The sequence below is a fragment of the Bufo gargarizans genome, chromosome 2 (genome assembly GCF_014858855.1).
Source record: "Bufo gargarizans isolate SCDJY-AF-19 chromosome 2, ASM1485885v1, whole genome shotgun sequence".
Classification (NCBI taxonomy): domain Eukaryota; kingdom Metazoa; phylum Chordata; class Amphibia; order Anura; family Bufonidae; genus Bufo; species Bufo gargarizans.
Window position 1 is genome coordinate 669,083,431 of NC_058081.1, and position 15,583 is coordinate 669,099,013.

Consider the following 15,583-nt stretch of genomic DNA (forward strand, 5'->3'; position numbering starts at 1 on the left):
TGGGGGGTGCAGTTTTTTTTTCTTTCTTATTTCTTTGCCTAGCTTACTGAGAAGGTCACAAATGCTCAATTTCATTCTTCAACTGCGTCCGGAGCAGAAAGGACACACTCTCCTGACGAGCAGCCAAAAAGACACTCCCTGTAAGTTGCTATCTTAATATAAATCTATGTATGTGTAGTGCCCTGAAGCAGGGTTGCTTTGAAGTCTGAACATTTGCGGACATTTGTCTATTTCCTCTATGCAAAGTTATAAGCTTCTTAACTTCTTACTTTATTTCACTTTAAAGGGTTAACTTGCAATGACATACTGTATAATACTGTGTAACTGCATATATATATATATATATATATACAGTACAGACCAAAAGTTTGGACACACCTTCTCATTCAAAGAGTTTTCTTTATTTTCATGACTATGAAAATTGTAGATTCACACTGAAGGCATCAAAACTATGAATTAACACATGTGGAATTATATACATAACAAAAAATGTGAAACAACTGAAAATATGTCATATTCTAGGTTCTTCAAAGTAGCCACCTTTTGCTTTGATTACTGCTTTGCACACTCTTGGCATTCTCTTGATGAGCTTCAAGAGGTAGTCACTTGAAATGGTTTTCACTTCACAGGTGTGCCCTGTCAGGTTTAATAAGTGAGATTTCTTCCCTTATAAATGGGGTTGGGACCATCAGTTGCGTTGTGGAGAAGTCAGGTGGCTACACAGCTGATAGTCCTACTGAATAGACTGTTAGAATTTGTATTATGGCAAGAAAAAAGCAGCTAAGTAAAGAAAAACGAGTGGCCATCATTACTTTAAGAAATGAAGGTCAGTCAGTCCGAAAAATTGAGAAAACTTTGAAAGTGTCCCCAAGTGCAGTCACAAAAACCATCAAGCGCTACAAAGAAACTGGCTCACATGCGGACCGCCCCAGGAAAGGAAGACCAAGAGTCACCTCTGCTGCGGAGGATATGTTCATCCGAGTCACCAGCCTCAGAAATCGCAGGTAACAGCAGCTAAGATTAGAGACCAGGTCAATGCCACACAGAGTTCTAGCAGCAGACACATCTCTAGAACAACTGTTAAGAGGAGACTGTGTGAATCAGGCCTTCATGGTAGAATATCTGCTAGGAAACCACTGCTGAGGACAGGCAACAAGCAGAAGAGACTTGTTTGGGCTAAAGAACACAAGGAATGGACATTAGACCAGTGGAAATCTGTGCTTTGGTCTGATGAGTCCAAATTTGAGATCTTTGGTTCCAACCACCATGTCTTTGTGCGACGCAGAAAAGGTGAACGGATGGACTCTACATGCCTGGTTCCCACCGTGAAGCATGGAGGAGGAGGTGTGATGGTGTGGGGGTGCTTTGCTGGTGACACTGTTGGGGATTTATTCAAAATTAAAGACATACTGAACCAGCATGGCTACCACAGCATCTTGCAGCGGCATGCTATTCCATGCAGTTTGCGTTTAGTTGGACCATCATTTATTTTTCAACAGGACAATGACCCCAAACACACCTCCAGGCTGTGTAAGGGCTATTTGACCATGAAGGAGAGTGATGGGGTGCTGCGCCAGATGACCTGTCCTCCACAGTCACCGGACCTGAACCCAATCGAGATGGTTTGGGGTGAGCTGGACCGCAGAGTGAAGGCAAAAGGGCCAACAAGTGCTAAGCATCTCTGGGAACTCCTTCAAGACTGTTGGAAAGCCATTTCAGTTGACTACCTCTTGAAGCTCATCAAGAGAATGCCAAGAGTGTGCAAAGCAGTAATCAAAGCAAAAGGTGGCTACTTTGAAGAACTTAGAATATGACATATTTTCAGTTGTTTCACACTTTTTTGTTATGTATATAATTCCACATGTGTTAATTCATAGTTTTGATGCCTTCAGTGTGAATCTACAATTTTCATAGTCATGAAAATAAAGAAAACTCTTTGAATGAGAAGGTGTGTCCAAACTTTTGGTCTGTACTGTATATATATATATATATATATATATATATATATATATATATATATATATAGTTGTCTGATCGAAGAAATAGGACTGCACTCCGGATGTTGATGAAAAAATCAAGTGGTTTTATTCACCCATATTATGGCAAATCTTGCGACGTTTCAGCTCTTGCGAGCCTTTCTCAAGCATAGAGTAAGTGAAAGTGAGCACATATAAAGCGTTTACAAAAAGTGTTACACCCATCGGGGTGTGGTTACAATCAACTTAATTACAGACATGTGTTACAATTATAAAGTGCATATTTAGCATAGTAACCAGTGGAATACATTTTTTCATATCAGGATATAGTTCCTTTACATACAGAATAAAAATATATCCAAGACTAGTGTTCCAATTAGAATCATAAAGTGTTATAAACATACTGAATAGGGATCCCAGGAAGAGACTCAGTAAGCCATGGAGCCCACATATACCATCACGTATCCTTCGCGTCTCGGTCTCATCAGTGCGCATGCCCAGAGTGACGACATCATGTGAGTCGCCATGTAAAATTGGTGCGCATGCGTTCTATCCAGTGGCATCTCACCGCACCATCTTGGTTGATGGAAAGTAGCCCCAAGTGACAGCTCTACGCTCATCATATACATGGTAGCTAAACGGAGTAAATATCCTCCCAGTATATTTTAAGAACCATGACTATAAATAAAGAGTATTACAGACCGCAGCAGGGATCTCCTGCAAAAACCAGCGTCAGGACCGGGGTCCCCACCTCTCGGGAGGGACACCGGACCCTGGGGTCGTCCACGTCAGGGGGGAACATCTCCATGAACCCCACCGACGTGTCTGGCCCTCTTGCTGAAATAAAGCAGTCTGGGAGGGGTAATCCCTCACCTTTACAAAGAGCAAAAACATACTGGAGCTTAATGATATATCTGGAATAGCGCATACACCATAGGACGCTGTAGTTGGTACTGGGCTGCACCGCTACCATTGAGTCAAAGTCCAGGGGTCCGTATCCAGCACTGTGAGGGTTAAAAATTCTAAAAGGCAAGAAAAATATATATTAGTTTCCAAATCTGTCAGTTGTGCAATTGCATATATAACTTTCACAATTCTGATGCACCTATTCTGTACAGGGAAAAGGCGCAATGCATACATGCGTGGAAAGGACAGGCAGGCGACAGATCAACAGACACCTATCTAAACTCCACATTTAATCCTCTAGGGTGCAAAGTATCTAAATCATAAATCCACCTAAGTTCTCTTTTCTTGAGAATTGCCAAACGGTAGTTTGTCTGTATATATATTGTGGGGGTCAGCTCAATAGTGGTAGGCACAGCAGTCAGAGACAGTGACACAATGGCACAGTTCACACAGGGATTTGCCTGTTCTCTTTACTTTTATCCACAAGCAAAAATATAATGCCTTTACATTCAGGCAAAAACACAAAATAAATTCCTGCTCGGCTGAGCACTAACTAAAAACAAGATCACCATTTCTATACGGGCGGCCTACTACCAGCCACACAACACAACTCAAAGTAAACTTACAGTGTCCTTTTTGTCATTTTAGCAGACAGTCTGTTAACCAGTCCCCCACCCACACATGCTCATAGTGCAGACCTTTATAGCCCAGAAATGAGCTGAGCTCCATCACCTGGCTAAGAGCTATATAGGAAACCTGTTCTGGACATGAAGGGAATGAGGAGCCCCACTACCAACCTGCTCACCATTCCATAAAAATCCAGGCCCGACAACACTTTTAACCAAAGTCCTCAGCAAACAATGTTTTTCTAAGGCAACCCATCTTTCCTGGATTTCTGATATCTCACCCAGATTTCATAGTTGAGATATCTACTTCCTGTAGACTAGTATATTGTATATGAAAGAAACCTAGGAGAAATATAATGATTTTCTACTATTTTTCCAGTCACTGTCTCACAATATATATTTATTGAGAGATATATCCTGTTAATTTGTACTGTGTTTGCATGGCACTGTGAAAAGGGTTAATGAATCCTGAGAGACTTTTTGGTAATTTTACAGCTACCATAGGTTTTAAAGAATATCATGTTTGGAGAGAAAAAGCCAGACTTGTTTACGACCAAAATGAGACAGACATGCCTTTTGAATGTCTGGTTTAGCTATTTTGTTATGTCTGAAAACTTGCTTGGTCTGAAAAAAACTGCTGTGTTTGCCACTGAATATTGTTGAAGCTCTAATGCAAGTCTATGAGATACAGGAGTTGTAACATTGTAACTGTTTGTGCTGGGTTTCTCCACTCCACCCATCCCATTAGAAGGTTCTAGTTTAGACAGAAACTATATATAAGGAGAGCAGTCAGATCCCCTAGTGTTCTGCAGTTAAGGAACAGTACTTAGAAGAGGAGACTCTGCCAGACTACTTGAGTGACCAGAAGAAGAACCTGACATGGGGATCCTCTGCCACAGACCCAGGATCACCAACCTTTGGATAGGGTACCAACCTTTTGAGAGAGAGAGAGGGGCAGCTAGCTCATGCCTTTCCTCAGCATCAAACCCTTCTTCTGCCAGGAAAGAGATTGGAGAAGCCAGCCCTATGCCTCCCTATGCCACCTGTATTTTTGTGAGCCTGAATTCTTCCAGTCAAGAAGCACACTGTCTTACTGTAGACCCTGACTCTATGGACTTATTTCCCATTGGGGTGCACCACACCTTACCATCCCTTTCAGAGAGAATCAACACATGTTGACATCTGGATGGTGTCTGGGGGACCCAGCGTAGCGTTCGGGCCGTCCCTAACCTAGCCACTGCATGCACATGCTCCATCAAATAAACATAGCACTGGTTTGCTGGTCAGTTCCCAGAAATCCTCATTCCAGAAAAATGTTTTGGCTTGGTGCAGAAGTGGCATAACAGATCACAGTGGTTGCAAAAAACAAACAAACATGCTGTTGGACACCATCAGCGTTGAAAACATCCAGGAAAGAACTACATCTGTGGTTGATAAAGCATGGTTCTATGGTATCTAATTGATGAACACAAAATTCATGAGCTGCATCAACAGTAACTTTATGATACTAACATTGGTGCCACTTATTTAAACCATGCTCTTATAAGTTTGATGAGATGCTAGCTACAATGAGTGTTTATTATCTGCCAGGAGTTCAGTGATAAGGTCTACATATCAAGCAGTCAGAGCATGTCCCTAATGGATTTAGAATAAAACAGAGAGCAATAGTCTGCAGATATACTTGAAGATTGTAGAACTAAAACTATTAAATTTAAGCCCAAAATGAGTAAAATGCAATGATTAAAAAAAATAAAAATCCCAAAGATGTTCATAGCCTTTAAAGAGGTATATTCAAGCATTTCATCTAAACAGTAGTTGGTATTAACCTGTGGAAGGAAGACCTTTTAGATATTACTTACCCATCCCTCACACCACCTATGCTATAGGCTCCACAGGTTGTGGGCTCTCTCACCAAGGCTCGACTGAAAGTGGCTGACAATTACTACTAAGCAGCTGAATAGGAAAAAGAAGTGGCTACATCTATTTGGGACTGTGCAAATGCATCAAGGATAGTGGCATTGGTGGAGTAAAGGCTGGATAAGATCTGGTAATGTATTGCAGTTTAAAAAAACAATAAATAATAATTACCTGATCCATTTGGTCACGATAGGCCATCCCCACCATGTTGCTTAAAGATCTTACACAAAATCCCATGTGCGGTGATGTATGATATCGCCACGCCGGCCGGCGTGATCATGTCATCACAGGCAGCTTGAGATTTCGCACCAGATCTTCAAGCAAGATGGCTGCGGACAGCCCGTTGCATGCATATAGATCAGGTAAGTATGATTTTTTATATTTTTAATTTTATTTTAATTTATGAACGTGGCATCTGAGGGGTACAATGACGGGAGCGGCACAATTTCCGCTCCCTTCATTGTACCCACTACTTACAAAGAAATGTTCTTTGTGACAAAGTCATTCATCACAAAGCAAATTCTTTTGCAAAATTTGGCGAAGAACCCAAATCAAATTTTTGAATAATTCGCTCATCCTTCTTAAGATCTAAAAGATCTTTCTTTCACAGGTTAGTACCAACTATTGATTAGATGAAACCCTGTTGATTTTTTCGACTTGTGGCATAATAGCATTCACTAGTCTTTGTCAGCATGTCTTAAACTTTGCAGGAAAAATTACTAACGATGGAAACTAAAAATCTGAATCTCATTGATACCAAGATTCAAGAATTGCTACACTTGGGTATAACTCACGAAAGGTGAACTTATATAACTTCGCACAATGGTAATGCTTAGGCTAAACAATTATTTGAACCTGTTGCATAATATCTTATATATTTTTTGTAGAAATGTAATAGAAAATTAAAGTAAAAAGGATGCTATTGCAATTTATTAACCTTAAACAGATGAAGATGTTCCCAAAAGAATGAGAATTGAAAAAAAAAAAAAAAAACTGACAGCACTAAAACCCAAGCAAGTGTGACGAGCATAAAAATAAATTCAATAGTTTTAATCATTGCGTTTTTCTATTCTAATGACATTCTGTTAGGGCCTTGCTGAGATCCAGCTGTGACATTTACACAAAACATCTGTATAAACAATCCAGGCATGCCCATTGTATTCAGGCAGAAATTACCCAAAGCAAGCTTGCGTTAGTCCGCAGTATAGAAAAATGTGTAAGAGTCGTAGGAACACCACTACTTTCTAGATTTTTTTATCCAGTCTATACTGTCTTAAGCGATTGTCCAGATTACAGATACTGATGATATATCTTCAGGATAGCTCATTAATATGAGATTGGTGGTCTACCACTTCACACCCCCATCAGTAGATTTTGAGTAGCTGGAGTGGCAGAAACTACGGGGCACCTTTATTAAGACCAGCAGTGCATCCACCTACGTCATGAAGAGGCACCAGCCTAGCTGTCTTACATTTAGAACTTTTTGTATGCCTAAAACAGGCGTAGAAAATTGTAAATGAGACTAGCTGTTGTGCCGCAATCTGCGCCCTAGAGGGGTATTCTCAAGACTCTATTTCATACTTACCTGCTCCCAGGCGCGCTGTCCACTTCCTGGTTTCGGCACTCGGCAGGGGGCTGGCTCCATCTTTATTGAAGTCTTCTCCCGGCCGGGCCGCGCGCTGTACTGAACGCGCACGCCGAGGCCGCGCATGCGCCCTGGTGACTTCTTTTTGGCAAGTATACTATACTGGTCAGGAAGAAATCACCATAGCACATGCGCGGCCTCAGCGTGTGCGTTCAGTACAGCGCATGGCCGGCTGGGAGAAGAGAAGAAGTTGTCTGCACACGCGTGGCCACCGCAATTCCTGACAAGAGCGGTGGCCGTAACCAGGGGAGATGGAAGACAACAGTGAGGTACGTATTTAGGAGTATTTCTGATTGAAATTTAGGAGTATTTCTGATTGATAAATGACCCCCTATGTGGTGTGGGGAGCTGGAAGCAGACATCTTTATACCCTGTGTAACTGCAGTACAATGAGGGCAGTATGCTGGTGTATAGAGCCTTCTGCTTCCGATCTGTATATTGTATAGTTTCCTGCGCAGTAGCTGCCAAGACAGCTGACGGGTGGTGGTGCCCCCACCAATCTCATATTGATGACACATCCTTAGGATACTATAGGAAATCAATATCTGTAGCTCAGACAACCCCTTAAGGTGCCAATGTACCTTCAATAGCTGTTGGTTGAACACTTTTTTGACTGACATATATTTGTTTCTCTTCTCCCAATTGCCCAAGCCTCTGCGGTATGTGTTCTCAGGGGAAGAGGGGAATAAGCTGCTGCCAGACTCCTTCCTTCTTTGCCATGACATGAGAGAGTCAGCATATTCCCATAGCACTGGTCCTGGTGAAATTTTGGCCAGCTTTACTCTTGTAGATTATGGGATGCATTTACTAATTTCTATTTCCAATTTTCCCCACAAAAACAAGGAACAGGCTGAGCCTGCTTCAATAATATGCCAAATGAGGAAATAAATGCAGTAATGATTTCTTGATTTTCTCTTGTCCATGCTTTCAACCTTGTTTCCCTTTAACTTTTAATGTGTTGCCTTAAGATTATTTGGATCAATAGTAGGCGACACTATTCAGAGCTCAGCCAGGCTAAACGAGGCATGGTAATTACAAAGACCTGTCGTTTAATAGTCTGTGTGAATCCAACATAACTTATCAAAAATGACTGAGCCCGGGTGAGTCTGTCGCTGTTACTCATATGAGATAAACTCCCTTTTGACCAGACTGCGAAAAACAGAGTAATGTGCAATCTCAGATCAATATCAGAGTCTTCAGAGAAATGACTTCCTTCCATTGTCTTACTTATTATGGGCCTCCAGCATAATCTGCACATATAAGAAGCCATTTCATAGATACAAGATTTATATCTATTATTAAAGTTCTTACACGTCTTAAAGATGTACTCTGAAGAACTGATTATCTTCAGAATATTATTTATCTAATGTCTGCAAATTCTAGGAACTCAAGAGGACTATAAGAGGAGAAACACTCCTTTTAATAACCCAATTAAAATCTCTACTTCACGCTTTGGTGTGGGAGGGAAATACCAAACCGAGCAAGAGGGAATCAGGCCTGAGAACTAAGGAAGGAAGATGGACACCACCTAGTAAAACTCTAACCAAAACACTTTCATATATCCCACATATATCCCACATATATCCTTCCCCTGTTCTCAGCCTCCCTGCATCCTGGTTGCACTAAAAATATATATTGTTTCTACCACACACAACAATATTCCTTAGAAGGACTTTTGGGTGTCTGAAAAGTTTTTCTAATAAAATTATTCCTATTTCACTCCCTACACTATCTGTCCCTTCCTCAACACAGCTCTCCCTGACTAAGGATGAGCCGAACATGCGTCATCGGGTGATATATAGCACCCGATGACACGTTCCGATTAGCCAATCACTATAATGCCAGAAGCCAACATGGCTATGGCATTACAGTGAGGACAGTAGTTACCTGCATGTTTAATGGCTGCGTAGCAGCGAAGAAACCTGTGGGGCGGAGAACTCGAGCATTGCGCTCGAGCACAAGCGGTATTGGTCCGAGCATGCGCCATGTGCATCGAGATGCTCGAGTCGAACAGGTGTTCGGGCCGAGAATGCTCGATCATCATAATACACATTGGTCAACAGTAGCCAGAAAGTGGGCAACCCATTGAAGCCCAAAATAAAACAGTTGAAAGTAATCAATTGTAAAATATATCTCGTTATGATATTCTTGGACCCAGTTTGAAGCAGTGTTATCAATGATATTACTAAGAGCTGTATTACACTGCCAGATCTCCCTGCAGGACAAGCCCCAGTTGGCCACAAACATGTCTACTGGTGAGCGTTTGTATTGTTTTATAACACTTCGTCTAGAGAGTGATATAGGAATATACTGTATTTCCATTAATTCAGGAGTAGGAATGAATGAATAAATCAATGGATGAATGAATAAATAAATCAAAGAAATGAATAAATGAAGGGTGTCTAGACCCCTTCTCCTTGATATCACTATGCCAACACTGAAGGGAAGCTACTGAACATTAGTGTTGGGCACGAATATTCGAATACCGAATATTATTGGCGAATATCCGCACTTTGAGAATTTGTGAATATCTAGAATAAAGTATTGCAAATGTGCAAATTCGAATATTGCCCCTGCCGCTCGTCACTACTGAACATATCAATATAAGGCCTCTTTCACACTGGCGTGTGCGCCCCGTTGCCATATTGCGGCCCGCAATACACGAGCACTGTCCGTGGGGCAGCCGCAGCGGATTGCGGACCCATTCACTTGAATGGGTCCGCGATCCAGCCGTTCTGCAAAAATATAGGACATGTTCTATCTTTTTGCGGAATGGAGGTACCGAACAAAACCCCATGGGAGCACGTAGGTTTCCGTTCCGTGGTTCCATTCCGCACCATTCCGCATCTCCAGATTTGCGGACCCATTCAAGTGAATGGTGATGCGGAATGCCCACAGAACGGCACACGTGTATTGCGGATCCGAAAAATGCGGTCCGCAATACGGCAACGGGCGCACACGCCAGTGTGAAAGAAGCCTAAGAAGGTGGACAAGAAGGATAAACAGCAGGGGGCGCTACCAAGCATTAACCAGTTACTGCCTTGGGCAAGTTATTTAGTTACAGGGCTTTGGAAACAATCTAAATCCTTGCCACAGATAAATGAGAACCCAGCTATGCCTCTGGGCACTGCATTCTCTCTAAACGTGATTCACCATTTCCCGAGGAGATACAAGGTAAGACAATCTTAGATGGGAGAATTTCTGCATGGTATTTTGCTTCATGACGGACCTTTACAGATATATTTAATTAACTTAGACTCTGTAGGATTTTACTGATTCCATGGCACTTTCAAGCCTGACTACCTCAATATCTGAAATGTCAAACTAAAAGATGATATGAGCTCAAAGTTATAAATCATAAGTTATATTAAATCTAGGCATCCATTGTTTTCATAACTAATGAGATATTCACCTTTCATGGACTCTCAAGAGAAGGTACTGCTGACCACGGACATTTAACCCCTCAGATGCCATAAGTGAATGTGATCACGGTGTCTGAGAGTACTAAAAACAGAAAGCGTGCTTCGGGTTCTGGCGCACTTTCCAACGACGGAGATCGGGAAAATACCCTGTTATAATAATGAGTCAGAGCCTGTACTAGGCATCCAGGCTCAATATTAGATTATCCCAGGTCAAGCCAGAAGGTGGCAGTGCTGAACTGGGATATAGCAATTTCAATATAGAATAATGGACCATTTTCTATTATTCTGTACAGGTTGCAATCTGATGAAGGGATTATGTATTTCTGTTGTCTCATTCCCAAATACAGCACATTTCTATTGATATATACAACTCCTCAAAAAATAAAGGGGACACTTAAACACAATGTAACTCCAAGTCAATCACACTTCTGTGAAATAACTGGTCCAGTTATGAAGCAACACTGATTGTGAATCAATTTCTCCTGCTGTTTTGCAAATTGAACAGACAACAGGTAGAAATGATAGGCAATTAGCAAGACAACCCCTATAAAGGAGTGGTTCTGCAGGTGGTGACCACAGATCATTTCTCTGTTCTCATCCTTTTTGGCTGTTTTGGTCACTTTTGCATTTTGTCGTTGCTCTCACCCATAGAGGTAGCGTGATGCAGTGTCTACAACTCACAGAAGTTGCTCAGGTAGAGCAGCTCATCAAGGATGGCACATCAATGCAAGCTGAGGCAAGAAGGTTAGCTGTGTTTGTCAGCACAGTATCTAGAGCATGGAGCCGAAACCAGGAGACAGGCCAGTACACCAGGAGATATGGAAAGGGCCGTAGGAGGGCAACAACCCAGCAGCAGGACAACTACCTCCTCCTTTGTGCAAGGAGGAACAGGAGGAGCAGTGCCAGAGCCCTGCAAAATTATCTCTAGCAAGCTACTAATATCCATATGTCTGCTCAAACGGGCCCAACGTCCACAAGTCGGTGTTCTGCTTACAGCCCAACAGCATGCAGGGTAATTGGCATTTGCCAGAGAACACCAAGATTGGCAGATTTGACATTGGTGCCCTGTGCTCTTCACGGATGAGAGCAGGTTCGTACTAAACACATGTGACAGACATGACAGTCTGTGGAGACGCAATGGAGAATGTTCTGCTGCAGTGGGTCAGTAATGGTGTGGAGAGGCATTTCTTTGGAGGGCCACACAGCCCTTCATGCGTTAGCCAGAGGTACCCTGACTGCCATTAGGCACCAGGATGAGATCCTCAGACCCATTGTGAATCCATATGCAGGTGCAGTGGGCCCTGGGTTCCTTCTTGTATGACAATGTAAGGCTTCATGTGGCTGAAGTACGTCAGCAGTTCCTGCATGATGAAGGCATTGATGCTATGAACTTGCCTGCCTGCCGTTACCTAGACTTGGAATCCAATTGAGCACATCTTGAACATCATGTCTCATTCCATCCACCAACGCCACCTTGCCCCACAGACTGTGCAGAAGTTGACTGATGCTTTAATCCTGGTCTGGGAGGAGATCTCTCAGGAGAACATCTGCCACCAGATCAGGAGCATGCCCAAGCGTTGTAGGGAGGTCGTACAGGCACACACACAAATGAGCTTCATTTCCTTGTCCTGAGGCACTTCCACTGAAGTTGGAGCAGACTAAAATTTGATTTTCCACTTTTATTTTGAGTATCATTCCAAATCCAGACCTCCATGGGATATTGATTTATATAGATCATTTTTATGTTTTATTGTTCTCAAAGCCACTATTTAATGAATAAAGATTTGCAACTGGAATATTTCATTCATTGAGATCTACTGTAGGATGTGGTATTTTAGTGTTCCCTTTATTATTTTGAGCAGTGCATATGAGCTTACCATACCACCAAGCGGTCCGCTATAGCCCTTGAATACCCATTTAGTAAAACTCCTTAGCCCCTATCCCCTTTCCTAGATTTTTGCTCCTGTGCTGTGCATCCCAGTCTTGTCGCTTGCACAGTGGACCTGCTGCTGCTCACCAACCAGCACAGGTTCTAAATTAGTAAATGCAGAGAATGGGAAACACTTTCATGTGCACTGCTTGGAGAGCAGCAGCAGATTCACTGCTCAAGCACCAAGACTGGGAGGCACGGGGCAGGTACAAGAAGACATGGCTAGACTTCTCTTCTATAAAGGGGAAAAGGGGAGGACCTAAAACATTACAGAAGCACTGTGGTCTCTGGTTGGCCTCTCGCAGCCTCGGTAAATACATTTGCATATCAATAAAAATATGCCTGTTTTTATATGATTGACTAGCAGAAGGACTCGGGTTCGCATGTGTATATTTAATCTATTTCATTTAATGTTTGTGTGTGTCATTAAAAGATATTGATAGTATCCACTATAACAGTGGCATCTACAGTACCCCGCCCCTTTGTGACCTCCACAGAGGCTAGCCCACTTTACAGTAACATCCATAGCGCACTCCCCTTTAACAGTGACCTTCACAGCGTCCTCCCATTTATTAGGACCTCCACATTACCCCGTCTTGTTAACAGTGATTCCCACAATAACCCATCCCTTAACAGTGAATTGTACAGCACCACGCCCCCTTAACACTGACCTCCATAGCAGACTGTCCCCTTAACTGTGACCTCCACCGCTCTCTTCCCCCTTAACAAAGACTTCCACAGCACCCACCCCTTTAACGGTGACCTCCACAGCATCCCACCCCCTTAACAGTGATCTCCACAGCATCACACCCCTCTAACAATGACCTCCACATCATCCTGCCCCCTTAAAAGTGAACTCCACAGCAAGCCTACCCTTTTAACAATGACCTCCAAAGCCACTGCCCCTTTATTTGTGACCTCCACAGTACCCTATCTCCTTAACAGTGATTTCCACAACACCCCATCCCCTTAACAGTGGCCTCTACAGCAATCTGCCCCTAACACTGACCTCCATAGCGGACCGTCCCCTTAACTGTGACCTCCACAGCAGCCTGCCCCTAGGGTGGCCAGAGGTCCGGTTTTAGGCTGGACAGTCCTGCTTGCAGACTCCTTGTCCTCCGTCCAGTGCAGAGCCTGGACGGACACAGGGATGTTCTTTTGAATACTATGCTGTCTGAGTGTGAGCTGCAGGGAGAAAGTCACCCTCCCTGCCACCCCTGCAGCTGACAGAAGTAGATTTTTACCTTCATTTTTTCAATCCCCGTCAGGTGCGGAGTGAAAGGGGGTTATGGTCTAACCTAGTCGGGGGAGTGACTAAGTGGGACCTGGGGGTGGAGTTTTTAGGTCCATCTTTTGCCCGCTTAACTGTGACCTCCACAGCACTTCGCTCCCTTAACAGTGTCATCCACAGCGCCCTGTCCCTTTAAAGCTGACCTACAGCAGTTAAGAAAAATGGCTAGGTTGTTATGGAAACCTGGTGTAAAACTGTGTGTATGTTGAGACTAAGGGTCTGCAAGCTTCTATTGGCTGATAAGGGTCATGTGACCAGGTTTCTATTGGCTAATACATTTTTGGGGAATATCTCAGGAACGGTACGTGCTAGAGAGCTGAGAATAAATCCTTCCCGGACACCTGATGTACCTGTGTGCCAAATTTTGTGATTGTAAATGTGACAGTGCAGATTCCTTTGGCGGACATACAAACATACACGCTTTGTATATTAAATTATGCTGACAAATGCTCTTTAAAAGGATTCTCCAGGAATTAAGAAAATGAAAATATGTAAATATTACTTTATTATAAATAAATTAATACCTCAATACCCAAATACCTTTCATTAGTTATAATGGATCATTTTCTCTGGGGAGCAATCATTAGGAAAAATAAAATGTCCGCCATTCTATTAGTACAAAGACAAAACCTGTTCTTATCACACAGCAGGACAAGTACTGACCTAAAGAGCTGCCTCATCCTCCTCTCTGCTCTGCTTGTCAGGGATTATGATCCTGAATACAGTTAATTATAATCTTATAACTGAATCTCTGAAGGAACAGAGTTCATGAGGAGACATGAAGTACAGAGAAGAGGTGGGGATGTAGCTGTGTCCTGCTTTGTGATTAGGACAGGTTTTGTGTGTAGTAATAGGACAGCAGCCATTGTATTTCTCCTAATGATTACTCCTCAGAAAAAATTATCCATTATAACTATTCAAAGATATTTGGGAATATATTTATAATAAAGTAATATTTAGGTATTTTCACTTTCTTTATTCCCGGAGAACCCTTTTAAGTTTTATCAAGGACAAATTTAATATTAATCACGTAACAGGTTTATCTGGACATTCATTTTCTTGAGTTTGTGAAGTATGGATCGCAATACTAACCTTCACAACATTTGATGTGTCATAATGCCAGAAGGAATTATGGAGAGAGTTTAATACAGCTGACACCTGCCTGCAGTCACTGGGATTGGAGACAAGGTAAATCCCTATTATTTAAAGGGGTTGTCTCACTTCTGCAAATGGCATTCATTAAGTTAATGCAAGGCACTTACTAATGTATTGTGATTGTCCATATTGCCTCCTTTGCTGGCTTGATTCATTTTTCCATCACATTATACACTGCTTCTATCCAGGGTTACGACCACCCTGAAATCCAATAGTCAAGCTTGCACACCATAGCAAAAAGGCTAGGTCTATAAGAGAAAACTTCTTTATCCCCCCAGATACTGTTGTAAATAGTGGTTGCCAAGCCATTGTAATGGAAGCCTTGTGAAGGAGCATTCAGGCCTGCCTGTTAGTTTACTACTCCTATTACACCATGAGGCAGGTTGTAATACCACATTAAATAAATAAATATAACTTGTCTTATCACATTTATAAATATCCAAACTATTAAAATACAATTTTTATCAACCTGCAAGGCAAATACCATAAAGAAAAAAAATATTCTTAATGTCACAAATGGCATTTTGGTCAACTCAATTTCAAAAATGAAATAGACAATGATCAAAAAGTTGTATGCATCCCAAAAAAGTAACAATAAAAGAACATAAGACCCCACCAAAAATAGGAGCTCTCGTAAAGCACCATTGATGAAAAAATAAAAATTACAGGTGCAGGTAAGTACAAGACATGCATAAAAGGCTCATACTATTCTTTA